The 21,908-nt window shown below is 36.5% G+C and overlaps 1 protein-coding gene across 9 annotated transcripts in view; it reads left to right on the forward strand.

The window, feature by feature from the left end:
* The window catches only part of SOX6 (SRY-box transcription factor 6), a 366,568-nt gene that overhangs the window by 98,794 nt on the left and 245,866 nt on the right, over nt 1–21,908 (forward strand). For 7 of the 9 annotated variants that reach the window (XM_042881825.1, XM_042881827.1, XM_042881826.1 and 4 more), the window contains exon 1: nt 5,323–5,870. The exons of the other annotated variants lie outside the window; for them this stretch is intronic. The gene's annotated coding sequence lies outside the window, so the exon portion shown is untranslated. Of the gene's footprint in view, nt 1–5,322; nt 5,871–21,908 lie in introns of those variants that run through there. 9 annotated transcript variants of the gene reach the window in all.

A 21,908-nucleotide genomic window follows, 5' to 3' on the forward strand; every position in this document is an offset into this window, starting at 1 on the left:
GTGTGCCTGGACCGCTGCTGCTTGGACCCAATATTGGTGCTGTCAGCAAGCTTTAGCTTCTTTGCTGGTATAGTGTTGTGTGTCTCTAGGTACTGTGTGACATTTCAGCTTGCCAGAGATGTGGCCTCTGTGACCGGAGAAGGGTTGGTTCTGTGAACAGCTTAGGTGATGCAGAAGACTAAATAAATATTTTTGCGGCTCCAGTTTCATAAAGGAAGTTGCAGCACATTCTGTCACTTATGATGACAGTATTTTTCTTGAAAATTTTATGGGAAATGAGTAAGCTTGCTAAAACTCAGGATTCAAAAATCAGATCTTCAAGTCTGATATGGTTTAAGAAAATGTTTTCTGCTTTGCTTGAGTCTTTCAAGTTGCATTGTCAGACTTCCTCCTGTAAAATGTTTTAGAGAAGATATCACAAGTTACAAGCAAAAAATGCAGATTTGGAAGTTTTTAGCTTAATTTTATGTTCAGTGAACTTCTTACAATAAATGGGAAACTGTGAGGAGACAAAATAAACCTGTTTGGAGTCTTTTCATGCATTATTGCCTTTTTGTAAATAAAGCACTGAAGCAGCTACCTGAGTCTTCCACCCTGAGATTTCCACAAGTGCACCTGCGGTTTCTACCTGAGAGGGTAAAAGCTTTCTGCTTATGCTCTTCTCTGTGCCTTTTGCAAGTGTCACTGTACCTGTGGTGGCTTCAGATGGTTTTCTCTTCCCTTACAGAGTCTTACGGTCATCTTTCCAGTTAACATACAACAATCTCTTGTGCTGACTGCTGAACTCTGATCTTTGGCTGGATGCATGCTTGTTTCTTTAAGCATTTGGTACAGAGTAGACCTGGAGCTGGGTAATTTGTAAAGGCAGGGCATTATTATTATTATTGCTACTTGAAAGGGTCCATACTATTTTGCACAGCAGTGTGGTCACCTGGCAGCAGGTCATTAGCATTTTAGGTTCCTTTCCTTCACAACAATATACAACATGCTAATTAGAGGATTTTGAAAGCTAAGCAACATGTTTTAAAATCAGACATTTTAATTTGCAGCTTTAATGGCTGTGTTATAATAACTGGCTTGACTCGAGGGAGAAGGGGAGAGAAGCACTTCTCATGTTCCAGTGGCAAGGCCCAATATAACGGAGGCTGACAAAATTAAAAACCTTATAATGTGACCTTTGCCTGGGATAAAAGGCTGTTTCATAACAATTTCCTTTTGTTCTTTGTTTAAGCCATTACTCCAAAAGGAGCCTCCGATTAATCTAAGTAAATGCATCATTACAGTCCTAATCCATGTCCTTCTGTCAGTGTCTGTTTTAATTAAATAAGAAACACTAGCAGAAAGATATCACGCACAAAGCTGTGATTGGAGAAAGAGGGCTGTTTGATCAGAGCGAGATTAAAAAAGGCTTTACTGGTTTGTCCTTTTGCTCTAGATGCCATAATGTAGGTTAAAGGAAGAAAACTTCTCTAATAGTTCAGCACATTGCTCCCCATTACAGTATTAAAATAACCAGATTTACCAATGAAACTGTCCCAGTCATCCAATTAATTATGTACAGAACATTCACAGGCAAATGGCACAGCATCATGGTTTGAATGGCTTATCACATTAATATATTTGGAACTGTGTGCACAGTTGCTCAGAAATTGTAGTCAAGTACAATTTTTTTTATATTAAAGCATTGAGGAAGGCTAATTATAAATTTATGTACTTTTTTTTTTTTGTCCTAGTGACTTGTGGCTTGCAGATTGTATCAGAGTGATCTATTGCAATCCTCTTTTTTTTTAAGAAAAAGTATTTTTATTTCTCACAAAATCAGGATCATTACTTTAAAGCAATGAAGAATCTATTTAATCAATGTTGCAACATCTAGCTCGTTAATATTGCTAAAGCAATACATATGTAAGAGACTCTTCCTCAAGGTAGTGTTTCAAGATCCCTGTTGTGAGGGTTTTCTCCCATATCCAGGCCATTATTTGATGTAATGAAAAGAGAAAGTGTGCAACACAGAGATTGTTAATTAATTTAGCCTAACAAGATGAAGATAAATGAAGCAAAGCATGGATTGAATGAAGCAAGAGGTCTTATTTACAATTTAATACTTCTTTATATTAGGCATTTTTCAATTTACGAGAGAAAAGATCCTGAGTTTAAAGAAAAACGTGCACTGTGAGTGCATGCAAGACAACTCTATGTGAGCAGTTCTATGAACTGCTGAAAATGCCGTTTGGATTAACCTTTAACTTTTAAGTTTTCTTTTTCTTTTTTTTTTTCCTCTCCCTTTTTCCCTTTTTGTGGTTTCATTTAGGTTTACAGTATGTTGGCATGAATAATAAAAAATTAAAACCTAAAGTTTTTCCCATTGAAATAAATAACAAAGTTCCCATGGGTACTTGTTGCTAGCCTAAATTCGGTTGTTTCTTGTTGTTTATGTTAACCTAGAGACATGGGCTATTTTTGAGCCATTTATATATGAGAATGCATTAAAAGAGGTAGCTATAAAACAAGCAAACAACAACAACAAAAATACACTGTCACAGTTTAAATTTCTGTTGCAAAGTGTAAATCTATTATTGCTTATACAGTATTACTTAAAAGGAGTATGTAATACAATTGTTTTTTTTAAATTTGGGATATATTTTTTTCCAGATCATGTATATCTTAAATAGTTCATAAACAACTGTATGTTTAATTTCCTCAACAATTAATACAGAAAAAAAACTGTAGATATCTTTTCTTCCCAGTCCCAATTTGAAATATAGATTAGATTTTCCTAAGCTAACAGTAAATTACCATTTACATCAGCTGAGTCACTAACATTTCAAGGTGTATTTATTATTCAGTTTCCCAATGTCTAAGCTGAGGAAATAATTTCATAAAATGCATGGAAAAAACTCCAGTCAGTCATTTTTAATAACCAAGCAAACAAAAGAAGTCATATGTTGTGACTAACATTAACACCTTTGTATGTTTTATCTATACCCCAAATGCTAAACTATGACCAAAAATTATAGTTTCTGCTTTTTCTTCCTTCTTCTTCTTCTTCTTCTTTTTTTTTTATGTAATAAATCATCTTCCTTTTTAGAGATGAATTGGATCTATCCAGTATCTGACCTTCTGTCATTATTTCTGTCTGGAAAGGAAATGCCTTCCTTCCTTTTACAGTATCCAGACAGGACAGTGTTATCTAGTGTCACTGCAAGCATTGGTCTCTACAAATAGCATTATTATGATCCTTCTGTTTTTGTCTTGGGGGTCATGAACAAACCCATGCAACTGCTTCTAAGGATTTCAATAAATAGGACTTTTTATCCAGACAATTGCCTTTTATATTACTTTTAAACAAAACTACTAGTCCATCAAGAGTTTCAAAAGGAAAACAATTCTACAGAGTGCTGGTATGGCAGCACAGACCAATCATTATGGCACCCATTCTCCAGTCCTTTATTTTTCAAGTCCACAACAATAGGTTGTTGATTCAATGGACAAGACCAGAACAATTAAGTTCTCTGTTTAGCAGCAGTGCAGCATTTTAATGCCCTCCTCTAATAATGGTCTCATTATTGTTATTCTAAGACTGGGCCTCAGGAGGAGGAATATTTGCTGGAGGTACGTCATTATTTTGCAAATTTCGATTAGCTCATCATGTTGTCTATACTGTGAAAATCGTAGCTAATTAGGGCAGTCAGTTAGACTACCAGCTTTTGAGCTTATGAGTTAAAAGGTAGCACACTTGATAGGCCAGTGATGTGAAAAAGGTGGTAAAAAGGGGGATTAGAGCTGTTGCCTTAGTAACTCTAACTTCCATCTGTGAGGGAACAATGGACCTGTGTTTCTCCTCCACCTTGGTGTAAAAATTGGTTTTGTTTGGAAAGGACAGGGCTTTTTATGACAATCTGGAATTCAGCCTAACTGAGTGTAGTTTTAGTTGTTAGGAGAGCCCATTGAAGGCTAGGAGAGATGAAAGGTCATGGCGAGCTTCAAGGACATGAAAGGTCATTGTCTCTTGGAAACAATGGGGGATTGTTCTGCCCCATTATTTCTAGCCAACCACGAAGTCAGGTGATGGAAGAGATACCACCAGCTTAGTCAGGTGAAACAGGAGAGGAAGATAATGCCCCTTCTGAAGAACAAAAGATAGCTATGATTTGCCTTTATTAAACAAAGTTGCACTTATTTGTGACCATCCTCTGAAAAGGGTTGTTTACTGACTTACTATTTCAGCCTGCTTTGTTCAGCACAGCCTCTGTAGGCCATCACATCTCTGGGAAGCAATCCAATGTGTTAGGAAATGTTGTTTAAGCTTTCTTCCCATGAAGAGGAGCCCCCAGGAGTACCACTGATGCGATACTTAACAATAAATTTAGTTGTTGTAGCTTTCTCACATTATTGGTGCTCCTAAAAGGTTTTCCTTCAAACGCACACAGAATAAAATTAACTATAAATATGAAATAAATTTCCTTCAACACTTTATAGCATCTTATCATAAATTCTATAGCAAATATCAGAGAAAGTTTACAGCAAACTGCATTAGTTGCTGCAGTAGAGAGAGCAGAGACCTACAGTTGTGTTAAAACAGATTTGCTATTGGACTTCTCTTACATAAAGGGAAATAGCTAAAGTCTCTTCTGTGCTCAGCAGTAACTTTAGGTGACTATGTCCTTGTATTTAAGGGAGAAACAAAAATTCTGCAATATTATTTAATAAAACACAGCGTAAGTTTAATAAAACACAATTTATGAGGAAAGCGTTTCTGTTAGTAGACAAAACTATCATCTCTTATATTTTTTCCCGTAGCATCCAAAAACCCCAAGTAATTGTTAAAAAAAAAAAAAAAAGGAAAAAAAAAAGGAATGAAAAGCAGGACTTTTCTTATGATTTCTCAGTTTTACAGAATGATGTCTTAGAAAACCACAAAACAAGTTTTTGTCTTCCCTCTGTCCACACACAAAGCACATCCCAAGGTCCATCTTTTGTCTCCAAAATAAAGACCAGTTTCTTCAGGTCTAGATTTCCAGATTGCTTCACCTTTTTCTACTAGATCTCTAATACCATTTCCTGGCTTTCTTTTTATAATCTCTTTACTTCTACAGCAGAGCTGCCAAAATGCATTGAATTCTTATGAAACTGATAAAATGTGTGTATAATTCACTCCTATTATTTTGGAAAAATAAACTATATGTAATTATTAGGTATCCCATCTTAAACGGTGCTGACCTTGTTTGAACTCCCCTTTTTAGCTATTCTGGGCCTCTCTTATCTCAGTTTTACTCCCAGCCACTCTTGCTCTTGCTTTCTGACAACACAGATGGACGGCCTTGCACGAACTGATAAGTGTGGTAATTTTTCAGCACAGTATTCAATAATAAAAAATGTTATTTTCAGAGTTCAGCAGATGTGTCATATTTACACGTACGCTGAAGAGGCGAGTAGCTATTTGGGAGCATGCTGTCTTTTGAGCCAGTGGACTTACCAGCTTTCAGCTTGTGGATGCATTGGTTTACTTAGCTCCTAGGTTTAGTAAGTAGAGACTCTAAGGAAAAGAAAATCTTAGTTTAAATATTAATAAGTTTTTAGCTTTTTGAAATAATCTAGTCTTAAGCTTCCTCTTTAGAACTGTATTTATTATGTGTGCTTACTTTCAAATATTTTGTTACTTTCATATTAAAATGAACTGCACAGTGTAGGCTGCTGAATGCAAAATGGGAGCTATACAAAGGGTTAACCAGAAGAGAATTACAAATGAACTATCAGGAAAGTTGATTATTAATCCAGCAAGAGAGAAAATATCCTTCCAGTTAGCAAGAATTAGTACCTGAAGAGCTGATAATATTGTTCGGACTGTCGGTGTGGAATGGCAAAGCCAGGTAAGCCAGACATCTTCTCAAAGAAATAAAATCTTTTATTTGCTTTTCACTGAAGAATTTAGATTTTAAAGAATCTTAGTTGATTTACTTAAGCTGTCAGCAGATGAAACAGCATGTGTTGATCCTCAATTTCCTCAAATGAATGAAATCAAACTGTGCTTTAATGTTGGTAAGAAGTACTATGAACTATGGAGCATATTTAACTGTGAAATATCTTAACAGTTTTTTATTGTCTTATGGCTAAGTGTGAGAACTGATCACAAAACCTGAAGAGTTCTTTGCAACAGCAAACAAATGTACTTTATAATTCTTTCTTTCGTTGTTCTTGAACTTATTGTGGAAGTTTATGGAAGCTTTTATGTTGCAGAGCTTTTTCAGGGTTATTAGACTCCAGTTTTCACATAGTATGAATGACATATTCAAATTTGTTTCGAAATGCTGCAAACATGTTTGTTTTCATTATATTTTTATATTTCAAAATATTTTTTATATATATATATATTTTTTTTTTCGTGGGGCTTCAAAATCTATGATCTTGAGTTATAAGAAAATGGATGTTTGGTAAACGTGCCACCATGCTTATATAGAGAATTGCAAATCAAAACATTAGATCAATTGGACATAATCTTCTAATTTTACTGATTTTACTGAAGTCTCATAACTCTGTCATGGGAAAACTTTGAAATTTGCCTTCTATATTTATATTGATTATATTAGCCAGTAGGTAGTGTGAGCACTTATATTTGCAACAGCCTTCAACATTTTGTTTACTATATGTGTAAAATGTTGTAAATAGTAGCAGCTAAATACCGTAGAACTTAGAAAGTGTTTACAGTGTTGTGTGATTTTTTTTCCTAAGTTGGACACTGTCACTTGAATTAGCAGCATTTAAAAAAATTCTGATTTGCTTGTAGAATAGTATTAAATATGCGTATAGTGTTGCTGTGGTGAAAGAGAGTTCGTAATTCTCAGGTTTTAACTTATTTCTATGTAACAGCCTGAAAGCTGCCTGACTGAGATTGTGGTGTTATAAGAATTTAAAAAGAAAAACAACAGATTAAAAGCAAAGCGACCAAAGTCTGGAGGCTGAGCTCCTGTAGCAATTTAGTTCGACATGGAAACCTTTCATGAGCCACATAGAGAAGAAGAAATTTTTTTGATGCGGCCTAGGGCAAAGGCGAAAGGGAAAGAAGGGAGGAACAGGCAGTGAGGAAAGTGAAAAGGGAAGTGACATTGGTTGACAGGCCTCGCTGTTTTACCTGTGACTTTGGCCTACTTGAGCAGAGGCAGCTGGTGTCCAGCTTCTCTAAAGTGTGGCTCATCGAATTTGAGTAAAGAGAAATCCCAGAATTTCTGAGGAGGAAGCTAGCAGGGCAACAGATAGAGTTGTTTTGGAAGCTCTGCTAAACATTCTGATATTGGGCAGCAAATAACTTGTGGCACATTTTATCCTAGTATTTTTAGAAGAAGGACATCACAAGTAAGCTGCTTTGTCTGACTTTGAACACTAAAATCTAGGGAATATATAAAGAGCAAGAAAACCAATGATGCAGAATTATCAACACAGGAAATGATATACGTGGAAAAACAAGATTGTAATTAGTGGAGGAAAGTAAGAAACTGATTAGGGGAATGAAGTTTCCCAGATGTTTAAGGCAAAAATGAAAGTTAAATTAGAGAAGCTCTGCTAACTAGTGTTGGAGAAGAATACTTGATTCAGAATGGGAAAGCTACTCGTAAAATTAGGAAAGAGCTGGCAACTGAGTTGAGCTCAAATGTTTTACTGCACGAGTGAATCTTTGGAATGCTCTGCTTGGAACATCATCAGGAACAACCAGTGCAGGTCTGTGGAAAAAAAAAACAGCAAAACAACAGCAGCGCAAGCCCAACAAAATTGAACTTGCTGTGTGATTATTTGGAATGATCAAAGGTTGTTGTATTGCTTATGTGCATACTAATCCTGAAATTAGACAAACTGGGTTTTGTAGAAGTATTTCAGGATTTACTGTATTTTCTATGCACGTGTAGCTGACATCTGAGCTCTGGTACTGTACTGGTTCAAGTGACAGACTTTAATAATTATTTTCAAATCCATTGTTTTAGTTTACTAGCAGAATCCTAAATCATCAAATGCCACCTACCTGCAACTAAAGAGAAACAGTCTTGGAAAACCTCAGCTCTAAGCTGCTGTAAATTATCTGTTATTTAACTTTATAATTTATAGGGATATGATAAAAGTAATATTCTTAAACATAAAAAAAAAAAAAGAAAAAAGACCAGAAACTCTTTTGTGCTCATTCCAGTGATTCATTACAAACATAACAGTATCATATAAAGTAAAAAAGTCCCCCCACAGCCATTTCTTCAGGGTTCTACTTTTCCTTGCTTTTGTGCCAGTTGTAGCTTTTCAGTTGTCTGTTTAAAACAGAAGAAAATTAAAAAAAAGTTTGCCTTAGCTTGATGTGTCTGGAATAGGTTGATAAGAACATCATCTGATTTAGTAGAACTAGTTTCATGGAGCATGGTAAGTGAAATTGCTGCCTTTTCTTCAATGCAGACTGCTCTGCTCCTGGCTGGCTCAAAGGCTTGAGGCATTGTGATGAATTTCCAGAGTAATTTCTAGAGGTTGCTGACTAACCAGCTGTACATCTGGAAACAGCTGCAATTTAGGGGCAGCTGCTGAAGCAGCTTACCTGAGGCAAGCAAACCCTTCCCATTATGATGTGGTTGGGACTGTAAGGCGACACGATCCGTTAGATGGACCTTGAATATCTACATGTTGCTTCATTCTCTACTTTATAAAAGCCTGGCGCTAGCAAGGCGATTGTCTGCAGAAACAGATGGCCAAAACAAAGGTTAGGCCAGAGCTTTTTGTTTCTTGGACCACACCTCATCTTTGATGACAGTACTGGAGAGAGAATATGCTTCAGTTCATTAGGAGCTCAGTGAGGCTATGTGGATAACACTGAAGTATTTTATAAGATTCAGTGTAAAGCTGCATAGTTCAAGGAAGCTCATGTCTTATTAGCTATGGCTAAGGTCAGTTATCCACACAATGAGGGGGAAACTCTTTCATAAACAAGTAGATAAATATGGTGCAGCTGGTGCTTTGCTGTGCTCTGGGCTACTGCGTTACCAAAGGAACTCACAGTCAGCACCAGCTCTTGAAGAGTCCTTGCAGAGCATCAGCAGCTTTGTGTGGCTGGATGCAAAATTACTAGGTTGCATCATAAAAAAAAGGATAAATTGAGGACAAGAGAGACAAGGGAGGATATGTGTAGAAACACAAGTCTACTTTTAGAAGAAGGTAAAATTTAAAATGTTAGAACTGAAAAGTATTTAAGCCTATGAAATTGAAACAACTAAATAAAGCATACCACTAAGCCTAATGTTTTGTGGGTTTTACTCTCAGCACAAGCTGCTAAGTATTCAGTGCTTTTAGAAAATGCCAAGGTTTGTAGGTATCCATCATCTCTTGATCAATCACTGATAATGTAGAGAGAAATCTTTGAAGATTTCATTTTGGCTTTGGGACTTGCATTTTTACCCTCTAATGGAAAACAGCATTTTAAACAGCTGCAAAGGGAGAATAGCATGAAGAGTTAATTGAATATGTTGTTAAGGGAAAACATTTTGTTCCTTTTTCTCCTCATTAGAAGTTACGTGTGTTCTTTATTATATCCTACGTATTTTAATACTGTTTTAAAAGACTCATGAAACAGTGAATTTTTGAAGACACGTTATTTTATTTTCAGCTACTAAGTCCTGGAGTAATCGAATGTGTCATTTTTTTTGGTCTGAATATGGTTTTGTGGTAGAAATGGAGGATAGTTCCTAACATCCACAGAAGAGTAAAACGTAATCCCCTTATTGTTTCGCTACACAGGCTTTGGTTGTATTTTATAGTTGTTATGGAGAATCCATTAGCATTTCTTCCAAGATAGCACAAATCAGCATTTGTGCAGTTATTAATTATTGCAAATGTCTTAATTTTAGCTGAAAAGCCACCACCACAACAAAAATACACACACACACACACAAAACAGCAAAACCCAACAAATTAGCTCCAATTGTATTCACCCAAGTTTGTGAGACCCAAAGGACAATAGATTGACTGTTGTCCCACAGACTGCTCTATTTTATTAACCAGACTGATGAGGTTGGGCTTTGCAGGTGTTCAGTGTAGGAGGTAAGCAGCAGTATTCCTGCAAAACAGAGGTTTGTCAGGACCTCTAATTAAACAGGACGGACTGACCAACCTCTGTTGTCCTGGGAGAAAGGCAAAGTTGGGTGCTCCTGTGCTATAATGCACAGATGCTGCTGCTGCTTAGGGACATCAGGAAAGGAGATGATCTTCTTTTGGCCTCTCTGCCGAATGGATAGGGGTGGCTCATGTAGGCTGTATATCACAGTTCCTCTGACATGTAGTAGTTTATGTGCATGTGCAAGTCTCCTACCATTTTACGGTGAGAGAATCATCTTTTAAACTTGAGTGTGAATTACAGCAGGCAAATCCTAACTATTTACATTCATTTTCTTTCAAACAGACTTTTCATTGTGACATTTATTTAATTTAGACTTAAAGATATTTGTTCTACTCTCCTATTAACTTGGATTAAAAAAGACACAACGTACACATAAGCATACATCTCAATTTTCCCATGAAAAACGTGACTTAAATCATACACGTCTTTGTTCTTCTTTTAACTGGGTAAGCTTTCAGCATTTATTGGAGTAACTAATTTATAGGAATTCCTAGTGCTTATGCTGAATCATTCTTGTCTGTGATTTTTCTTTGAGAGAAATATGTTTAGTACGTTATTTTTTATACTCTCCCCTTCTCCCTTAGTCTGTTTAGCGCTATCATTGTATTAGGGGCCCCGTGCAACTGTCTGGTAAGCAGTGTTGCTTAATGTAAAGGTCAGATAAAAACCTGCAGGAGAGAAATATTGTTTTGTTTTATGTTCCTGGTAGGAAGGGAGCTGCTATGTTATAAGTGAGAGAATAATAACCCTCCCTGCTTGTCAGGATTCAGACCTGGGAGCTGAGTGCATGCCTGTCTAGATCTTCTACATTAAAGAAGAAGCAAAGTTTTGGAATTGTTGTCAAAGTCAGCTAAAGCAATCAGGAATAGCAATTTGTTTCAGGGAGGATCAGGTTCTACTTCAAGTTATGTCAATATTGTTCTGAAGTTAGTTTATGAACTTTGCTATGATTATTCCCTCCTGCATCCTCCAACTGTGACATGCAATCCAGAGTTACTGTGCCATGTCTTATGCCAGCTGCCTGTAGCATGCAAGTAAAATTTGTGAGAAGTGACTACTTCATCTGCTAGTATCAATAGTAACACCACTATTGTGTGTGAGATGTCATTTTTTCATTTTCCTAAAATCGATGTTTTCAGGGAATAAATTAGAAATGCTGATGGGCGTAATGAAAAAAAAAAAAGTATTTATGTGCTGTCAGACCATTAGCCTTTAAGGGTGCAGTCAACATGCTTAGCTGGTAGGTGATTGTAGAAGTCTTGGAAACAAAATTGCCTGCACACTTTCAACAGCATAGTGGGTGTTGAAATATAGGAAGATTGATTTACTACATCTGTACCATTGAAACACAACTAATTCTTAGTTGAATTTTAATTCATCAGTGGTGATGTTCTGATTTTAATTCTGCATCTCCAGCAGTGCAGCAACTCTTTTACTTTTAAAAATGCGCCCATATATCTGAATAGATCTTCATAAATTATTAAAACTGTACAAAATGGCTGATGCCAGCCAAGTCTAGAGAGAACGAACCATGCAGTAAGCAATTAAGAGAAAAAATAAAATTTATGGTTATTTTAAAAATATCCAGCTTTGTTAACTTGAACAGCAATTGTTAGACCTAGATTGGGAAGTGATCAATCCTTTAGAATATTTGTTAGTTAAGATTTTGTTCTTGCAGTATGATGTAGACAATGCAGTCAAATAGTGACTATATTAGTTATTATAGGACTCCTTACTACCAATTAACTTAGTGAATTCCTTCCATATTCTCTATGTCTGTCCAATCAGTGTCTAGGTATACCTAGGTTATATATTTCTTTTAAGTCTACATGTTTATGTATGTATATATAAGCATACACAGAAATACATAATTAGTGCCCACATACAAGTCTGTGCTGTCCTCTACTTATGTAAAAATGTATATTTACACATATATACATGCATCTAATATACATTTATATACACATACATTATAATATCTTATATACTTTTCATGTTAATATTAGATACAAAACTTCATACTTCTATGTATACATATGTCTGTCTTGTGCATCATTTCACTTGCAGAGATGACATTCTGGATTTTAGAAGAGCAGTGCACTATCAGCCAGAATATTGAGAATTGATTAGTTCTGAGTCTTCCAGAATATTGGTAGCAGTTTAAAGGGTCGAGACAGTTCCAACACGTCAATGGTCTTATAACCATCCTGACAATCCACCTTGCACCTTCAGGACTCACAATTCAGAGAGGGAATTGGACGTTGTACTTACATATTACCTAAAATATTTATTAAATTGCTTTTAGAGATTACAGAGATCATATAAAGGATCTTTGTCAGCTTGATTTCCCCCCTCCCAGTAACTTAAAGAAAAAAGCTATCATAGACCAATTTCCATTCCTTATCTGTAGAAGTAGCATGATCATCAACTTGATAAATCTCACCATGTGAGGTGTCCCCTAATTTATTTGTTAGTCTGCAGTATAATTCCTTTTCTTGCTATTTGTGTTGCCTTTTCCTCTGTAATACAATAATCTTCTAACCTGTATTTTCTTGTTGTTGTTGTTGTGAAAACTGAAACAAAACAGCTTTCAGGTGCTTTTTTTGTTTGCTTGTTTGTTTGCTTGAAAATAGTTCTTTATGATTCTATAGTTTTTGTCTATAAATGTTTCCTGCATTTTTTTTCCCGTATTAATCCTACTTTGCTGATCAAACCTTTCCAGTTAGAAGATGTGTTTATCACTTTTCTCTCAAATAAAAGATAATGGAGTACACATACTTTACAGCTTGAACATATATAAAACCTTTTTCTACACCCTTGAAGTCGATGGACAGGTGATCAATCCCAATGTCGTTTCTTTTTATTTATACTCTGAAAGAGAGCTTTTCTGCTGAAATATTTGTGCCTACGTTTTTGAAAAGTCTTACAGCAGATGGCTCTTAAATTACCTCTCAGTTTGTAACCATGGAGAAATACAGTTGAAAATTTGGAGAAATAGAATCCTTTGTTACACAATAATTTTAAGTTACTGTTTGAAAAACATTTATAGGTTGAAAATCATGTATTAAATAGTGTTATAGCATGCTATATTGTACCTGATAACAAGCACAGGATATAATATAGGAACACAGAATGAAGAATCTAAACGTACACATCTCTTAATCTGGAAATTTTAACTATATAGGAGGAGATCTAAGAGTGAACATAACCGAGTATAAATCAAATTGGCCCTTGATTACACTTAACCTTATTATGAAAGCTGATTTGGAGGCAAACTACCAAATGCTGTCGTTTTGATATAAATAATTTCACTCTCACCAGCTAATTAATTGAGCTGAACATTTTATCTCACATCATACTTAATACTGTCTAATATACAGAGGCTAAGATTTAAACTTTATTTTATTATGGAGTCCTATGATGTGACTCTTTCTTTTTTCTTCTAATCATTTTATTCGGTTTTTCCCCCCCTTTTTTTTCTTCTTTTCTTGCTACTCTAAGATAACAACAAACTAAATTATATATTTTTTTTTCCTGCATTTGTCCATTTTTAATTTTTTTAAAATATATTATTTCAGAAAGCAAAGATTCTCATGGAGTTACTGAGATTTGTCTTTTTTCCCCTTTTTTCTTTTTTCTTTTTTTTTTTGTTTTCCCCCCCAATGTTTTGTGAACATAAGGAACAGGGAAGCCAGAAAAGCTTTCTTCATAAGGTAGGTGAGGCCTTTGATACAGCTTTTATATATATTCCAAAAAATATGCCACAAGCCTGCTCTGAGTGAAAGGACCAGATAGTATCTTACCTATACAATTGCTGGAATTCTTGTGAGATTGGTAAAGATTTGCTATTGCCATGAGAGCATCAACCCATTTTATTGAACCACTGAACACGTGCACTTGTGTTCACTGGTGACCTGAGAATCCTAGACTAGTTAGAAAGGGATAAAAGAAAGCTTTTGTATTCCATTTTGGTTTCAAGAGCTTTATTCCCACTGAGCAGTGTTTTCAAATTAGTTCTACATACTCACGTAGGGAGTCATTTTCTGCTAGTTGATTGTAGGCTCACTGATAATGGCTTAACAGCTTTGCTGCTTTAGCTTGCAGATCTTTATTTTTTTCTTATATTGTAATTCTGTTTAATACTAGTGACATATTTGAATGCCCAAGTATTTCTCTCTAGTCTATGGAGTGGGGTTAGTTGAATTCAGAGAAATCTCATTAAAATCATTAAGATCTATACAGGCATCTGCACTTCATTTATAAATTACATACACCAGATTATAAGATCAAGCATATAATTTTCAGAGTTTAAAATTTTTATTGGATCAAGTTTTTTAATACACTAGTTTGTCACCTAAAAAGCCCTTTTTCACTGGCACTTTTTCTCTCTGTTCTGATAACAAGCATGGTGCAATTATCCAACCTTTGTTATCCAATTGTTATGGTTTATAGGTTGATAACCACCCTGTGAGCTGTGGCGTGGACCTTCCCCTGCTGCATTCTCTCAAAAACAAAAACAAGAAAGAAAGAAGAAAGAAACCCCTCTCCACTAACCATTAAATTGTTGGACGATCTAGAGATAAAAGCAGAATCTCTTTTTTGCTTTCCAAATATTTGCCTGGCCTTCAAAAGCTATTTGCCTTTTGTGTTTATATTGGATTTATTTTTTTGGCCTGCATGCAGAAAGAGAATGATACATAATGAATAATGGACAATAGAGAGGGAAATGTTTTCAGCTTTCACATCCAGCCTGTGTTTTGTAATTTTTTTAAAATGCCATCTACTTTTATTTAAATAGAAATTGCTGAGTATTGTAAAAGGCTGTAAATGTGAAAGTGTAAGATAAAGTACTGTACAGGCAGACTATCTACAGGTTGACAAGCTGTTATGAGAGTTGGTAGAGTGCCATTTTCTGCTATGAAACTTTGAGACTTCATGTTATTTCTGTGTGTGGCAGAACAATGTAAGTTTCAGAAGTCAGCGTTCTGTCATTTTCAGAATTACTTCTTGCTGCTCCTGAAAGAGTCAGCTTCGTATCTGTAAAGTTTTATAAATCTTCACCTGGGCAAAAGGAAAAATGCTCTGGTTGAAAGCTGAGGTCATATAATCTTCAGGAAACTGGCAGCCTATGGCCTGGAAAGGTGAAAGTTGTACTCTGCTGGGTATAGAACTGGCTGGAGGGCTGGGCCCATTGAGTGGTGGTGAATGGAGTTAAACCAGCTGGTGATTGGTCATGAGTGGTGTTTCTCAGGAGCTGGTATTGGGGCCTGTTCTGTTTAATGACTTTATTGATGATCTGGGTGAGGAGATGCAGCCTAAGTAGGTTTGCAGATGACACCAAGTTGGGAGGAAGTGTCGATCTGCTTCAGAGTAGGAAAATCCTTTAGAGGGATCAGGACAGGCTGTATTGATGGGCTGAGACCAGTGGGATGAAGTTCAACAAGACCAAGTTCTGGGTCCTCCTCCTTGGTCCCAACAACCCCACGGATAGCTACAGGTATGGGGCAGAGTGGCTGGAAGACAGCGCAGAGGAAAAGGACCTGGGAATGTTGGTCAATGCTCAGCAAACATTAGCCAGCAGCGTGTGAGGTTGCCAAGAAGGCCAATGGCATTCTGGTTTGTATCAGAAACAGTGTTGCCAACAGGAGAGGGAGGTTATTGTCCCCCTGTACTCAGCTTTGGTGAGGTTGCATCTTGAGTATTGTGAGTATTGTGTTCAGTTTTGGGCTCCTCACTACAAGAAATGCTCTGGACTACACTACATCCAGGCTCTGGAGTGTGTCAAGAAGGGCAGTGAAGCTGGTGAAGAAACTGGAGCACAAGTATTTTGAGGAGTGGCTGAGGGAATTGGGATTGTTTAGTGTGGAAAGAAGAGATGGTGCAGGGGAGACCCCATTGCCCTCTACAGTGACTTGAAAGGAGGTTGTGGCAAGGTGGGGATCAGCCTCTTCTCCTGGGTAAGGGGACAGGACTAAAGGGAATGGCCTCAAGTTGTGCAAGGGGAGGTTTAGATTGAATATTAGGAAATGCATCTTCTCTGAAAGAGTGGTCAGACAATAGAATGGGCTACTCAGGGAGGTGGTTGAGCCACCATCCCAGGAGGTGTTCAAGAAATGCACAGAAGTGGTATTAAGAAACATGGTTTAGCACGCCACATTGATGGCAGCTGGACAGTTGGACTAGATCTTAGAGGTCTTTTCCAACCTTGATGATTCTATGATTTTATCTTTAGTTCTTTCCCTCTGGATGGCACAGGAGATTCCTTTGAACCTGTGTTGTATCTCATGGATTTTTTTCCACTGAAAGAACAGTAATTCAGTGAGTTTATTTCTCATATGATTTGATGTAAAGGGTCATATTCAAGGGAGGGACCTGTTTTGTGATCACTCTTCCCAAGCTTATCTCCTCTATTGCTCATCCTGTTCCCTTGTCATGTAACAAACTATCTTGTGATTTTGCTAAACAGTTGAGCTGGAAGTGTTCCCCAAATTTATTTACTGTACTAATCAATGAATTTGATGCCGATAACTTGAGACAGATGTGATCCAGTGATTGAAGCGTCTCAATTAACATACATTAAAAACATATATATTTATAATGTATATAAATATATTTCACACATGTATGTCATAAGGCTCTTAGTATGTTACAGTTTGTGAAAATTACAGTCAGTTAATAATGTGTCAGCTCCCCACTGTGTGCTTTGTAGGACACTGAATGGGTGTTACATGATTTATTTGCTAGATTTTGCAGGTTTTTTTTGTAGCATTCCAGATGCCTTGTTGATTTCTTGGTGAAGCCTAGAGCATGAGTTCCCTCCTGCAGTGTTTAAGTTTTTCTGCATTTTCTTAAAAGTATGACAGTCTTAAAATTAGGACGTTAGGAAATACTACTTTTCTGAAAGAGTGATCAGGCACTGGAATGGGCTGCCCAGGGAGGTGCTGGAGTCACTGACCCTGGAGATATTCAAGGAACGTTTGGATTTTGTGTTGAGGGACATGGTTTAGTGAGAACTATTGGTAATAGGTGAATGGTTGAACTGGATGATCTTGTAGGTCTTTTCCAACCTTGGTTTCTGTGATTCTGTGAAAATCAGAAAATCACTTCCTCCAAACTTCATAAAAAAAAATTCTGTTTTAGCAAGAGTATTGTTTGTAATTTAGATGCACATTTGTGTGACAATCCTAATGTACTTCATAGTTTTTTGAATTGTAGGGGGTGCGTTCATAATGAAGCAAATGTATTATAAGGTTGCTAGAATGATCACAATGATCTCAGTAATTTATACACTTCTCTGTGATTTTATGAAAAAAACAATAAACCAACCCACAACACTTAATCCGCATTTATTATCACTATCTGTAACGCAGTAGGATCCCCTCTCCTTTTATCACTTCCACTCTGATATGTTTTCTTGACTTCTTCATATCTTCTCATTCTTTCATTCAACTGATATGGCATATTGATAAAAGTGAGGTCATGCTTTTGCTTGTAGATTTAGGAAGTGGGAATGTCCAGTTCAGTTTCTCAGTTCACTTTACTCATTGTAGTTCTGGTGATATTTATGCAGTCTTTTGGGATCACAGTGGAGTGTTTCTGTTCAAATTTTTGCATCTGTTCTCCACAGCACCCAGGCTTGAAAACCAGTTAGAAGGTATTGAAATATATATTTTCAAAAAGCATAAAATCCTGAAGATGGTTGATGTCTGGAGATAAAAATTGGTAGTCTCAAGATGCTAGCTGTTTAAGTAAGCTATAGGTCTTTGTGGTATTCCACCGTACTGCCATGCAGAATGTTGTGTTAGGATAGTATAATTTAAACTGAGTGGATACATTTCTGTGTGACATCAAGAACGTTCAACACCATCTTATACTGCAAGTGGATTTAATATGCAAAGAAATTAAAGGGAGTTTAGAAAATGAAAAATTGTGCAAGCCATTGATTTAAGAACCGAGGATCTTATTTGGTGCTCATGAAAGTTTCTAACGTCCTTCTTTTTGTAGTTTAAATGTACAGTACATATATAATGCATCTATTTCTGAGCCTGGGTGTGCTATTTAGTATCTAGAATGAGATAAACATTTATAATGCTTGGCTTTCAGATTTAAGTCTGAGCAAGGCAAGAGCTCAGTAAGGTCTGGCAATAACAGTTCTTAAATGTGGAACTTCTGAGAACTTGCTTGCAAATTGAAGGATTACTTCACCTAGCAAAAGTGATAAAGAAACTTACCAGAGTTGCAAAGAATCATTTCTGCAAATGTCACATAGAAGCAATTATAATGGAATCAAAATATTTTTAGGATAGTTTGGAATTTTGGAGGTAGCTAAAAAGGACTGTTAAGGATGGGCGTTTGAGATGTATATTTCAGTTCTACCTGTCTTTGATTTATATCTCATGTCCTCTGGTGAGTTATAGGCTTTAGTTCCCTGTCTTGTTTCTACTGATAGCATATATCAGGAGAGTGAAGCTCAAAAATTTTTCATCTCCATTCTCTCATCTTATTGATGGAATTATAACCCTTATTTTCTTTCTGTTCCTCTTGCCAATTTTGTGTGTAATTATTAATACAAAGTAGGACTGGTAGAAATTTCTAGGATTAATATCAAGCATTTATGTTTTAAACTTTGTTTTCTCTTAATTTACAGCTTCACAAAGCTCTGTTGTTTAAAATTCACCTTTCTTACCTGTCTTATAAATCCATATTTATTTTGTACAGTTTACTTTAGAAGTACCTGAGCAGTATTATACTAATCTATGCTATTAAGTGTTTCTTGTATGTAGAACGTAGTAGTCATTTTCTTTTTATCTTTCATCATTTTTTTCTTGTTATTTATATATTTGATTGCAGTTGCATTTCTTTGTGGAAGGTGAATCACCAGTTTTCATAAGCAGTCTGGACTGGCAGACTATTTGTATCCTAGCCCAAAATGTGGAAGGTTCAGAATACTAAATTAATAACTGATCATTTTTGTAACATTTCTGGCAAACACAGAGGAGGTGCTCACAGTATCTTACAATGCAGGAGTCATTCTATTCAACCTTTCACTTGGTCTTTAGTGCAAGCTTTCAGATTGGCACCAGGCAGCCACCCAGTCCCTGTCAGACAGGTTCGCCTCTCTTTCACAGCTCTGAGCATAACCTGGTCTCTGAGCTTGTTTCCTCATGGCTGACTTCTTTTTTTCCTTCCTTCCCACTCACTGGGTACTAAGAGTAAATGCTTGATAAAGTCACCAGTAGTGTCCAGGGCATTTCTTGATCCTGTCAGTGGTCATTCAGAGCAAGGATGATAGAGAGTGGGTCCATAGCATCGGGGTAAAGACTCTTAGAACTGGCGATGTCTGTGGGAGCCCAGGCAGAAATGTGGGTACTGTTTCCTCTCAACTGTCCACAGATTCTGTGTAGTAGAGCTGCATCCTAAAATACTTCGAGTGAAATCCTGATTCTGTTGAAGAATCAGGGCACTCAGGCATTATTTTTATTTCAGCAAGGATTTCATCATTACTTTTACTTCTCATCTGTATTTTGTGGTGGTGATGGGGACTCTGAACAATGATGAATGTAACTTCACATTGTGAAATGAATTCTCTACTAGTTTCATCCTTGCCTTCTTCCCATTTGGATAACTGTAAGTGATGTTCTCTGTTAATAAGTGTGTACTTTGTCTAAATTGAATTTATTTTTCTTTTGACATACATACTATTTTATCATCCCCTTCTGCCCTTTACCACACAATACGGCACTGTTATGTTGATGGAACATACTTAATCTTCAGTATGTTGTATTTTAGTTCTACTGTTGCTTTCTCATTTCTATATGGAAAACCTGTCTTTGTTGGCTCTTAAATCATGGGTTAAGCCCTTATTGAAAACATTCTGTACGTACTACTTGCTAGAGAAAAAAGTTCTTTTGAAGGTATAGGCTAGGCATACAGAGATGCTTGACTATACAGTAAAAATTCAGAGGTTTCCTATATGTTATCTAAAGCTAGATATATACCCAATTACTCAGCATCGCATCATAAAAGAGATGCATACTATGTTCATGTCTGTCAGTGCCTTAAGTCATCATTCTTCAGCCTTTTTTTAAATTCTCTTTTTATTGAAACCAAGAAACAAAACAAAGACCAAAAAAAAGAAAAAAAAAAGCAAAAACAACATCAATTAGATGTCAACATGACATCAAAGAGCATAATATATAATGAAAATAAATGTGTGATCTGGTGACTCAATGATTTCTGTCCATATAGCATTTACAGAGAAGTAAAGAATAGGCATTAAGTAGCTACACATCTGCACTGAGGAAAATATGTAACATAAAGCTGGCCATAGTCACAGCACTAGAAGATTCTTAGCTGAGATTACCTAGAAATGAATAACATGCTGAGGGGAAGCCAGTTTCCAACAGACAACATGCATTTAGAGATTAGTATACTGAACAATGTTCAGGTTATATATTTTGTTTTAATACAAAAAATTAAGGAGGGAGCTGTTCTGTTTGTTGGCAGCAGGCCCAAGTTCATAGATGGGTGTGTAGTGCAACTGCACACAAAGGGATGCAAAAGTACAATCAGAGGGAAAAAAAAGAAAACTTTCACAGTAAATGCAACTATATGTTGGAAGTATTAAAAAGAATACTGACTCCAAGCCTATTGCTGTACAGGCTGAAAGACATGTGAAAAAGCTGCTTTGTATAAGTGGTAAGCACATAGAAAAACACTGAGAATCAGCTAAGCCTCTAAAACAATAATCTGAGAATTCCATTCATTATTATAGTAAAGAGCATCATAACTTTAAGGTAAGTAGGGAAGGGGGAGAGACTGTGAGACTGTGGGGGTGGGAACTGGAGAAAAAAAAATAAAGACACAAAAAACAGAAAGATCCAGAATCAATCACAGTCTGTTATTTGAATTTGTTGTTCATTTTCAATGGAGTGATAACTGCAACAGCTCAGCCTGATCTGGATCAACACTTCCCTTTCTAAGGAACTTGGATGTGTTTCACAGCTTACATCTGGACAACAGAGTACAGGGTGAAAAAACACAAGAATACATCATGTATTCTCCTTGCATACTTAAAACCTGGATCTCACGTAAAATAAATGTAAACACACAAAAATGTACATGTACAAGTATATGTATCTACACACACGTTCAAGTATATATAATTCCAGTTCCACATGGAACTTCTCTTTTTTTTTGCAGAGTTCACAGATATAGTACCTCTCTCCAGCTACTTAAGAAGCTTCTTGTTAGAATTTTGTTCCTCTTTTTTTTCAGCCAGTTGTCTTTTTATGCAGCGGAGCATCTGAGATTTTTTTTTGTTAGTCTTAAGTATAGCTGCAGGCTTCAAAGAGGGTGATAATTCATTGAACCTGGGAAACAGAGCTTTTTGTGGGATTGGGCAACAAGTAATGAAGTCTTTATCATTTAGATCAGTGATAACTTTGGGGAAACCACTTGGTTGATACTGTACATTGCATTGTATGGCCGTGTGTCATCCGGGTGGTAACAAAACATGCTTTTCCCAGGACATGTTGCTGGCCACTATGGATGGTGCAAGTTATCAGACTGCTGAGGCTGTGGGGAGAAGCAGTTCCAAAGGGTAAAAGAGTGGTGTACTGAAACCTCAAAGGAAACTTAAGAAGGGATGGTGTGAGTGTGTGTGTGTATGCATTTAAGTCTGAAGCCAGAAAACTATGAGGGCTATGTGGAACATTTCCTGGAGCTTACCACTAATAAATGTGGTGGGATTGTCAACCCTGCTGTGCCCATA

The sequence above is a fragment of the Lagopus leucura genome, unplaced genomic scaffold, assembly GCF_019238085.1.
Source record: "Lagopus leucura isolate 7727_CA_CO unplaced genomic scaffold, USGS_WTPT01 Super-Scaffold_100033, whole genome shotgun sequence".
Classification (NCBI taxonomy): domain Eukaryota; kingdom Metazoa; phylum Chordata; class Aves; order Galliformes; family Phasianidae; genus Lagopus; species Lagopus leucura.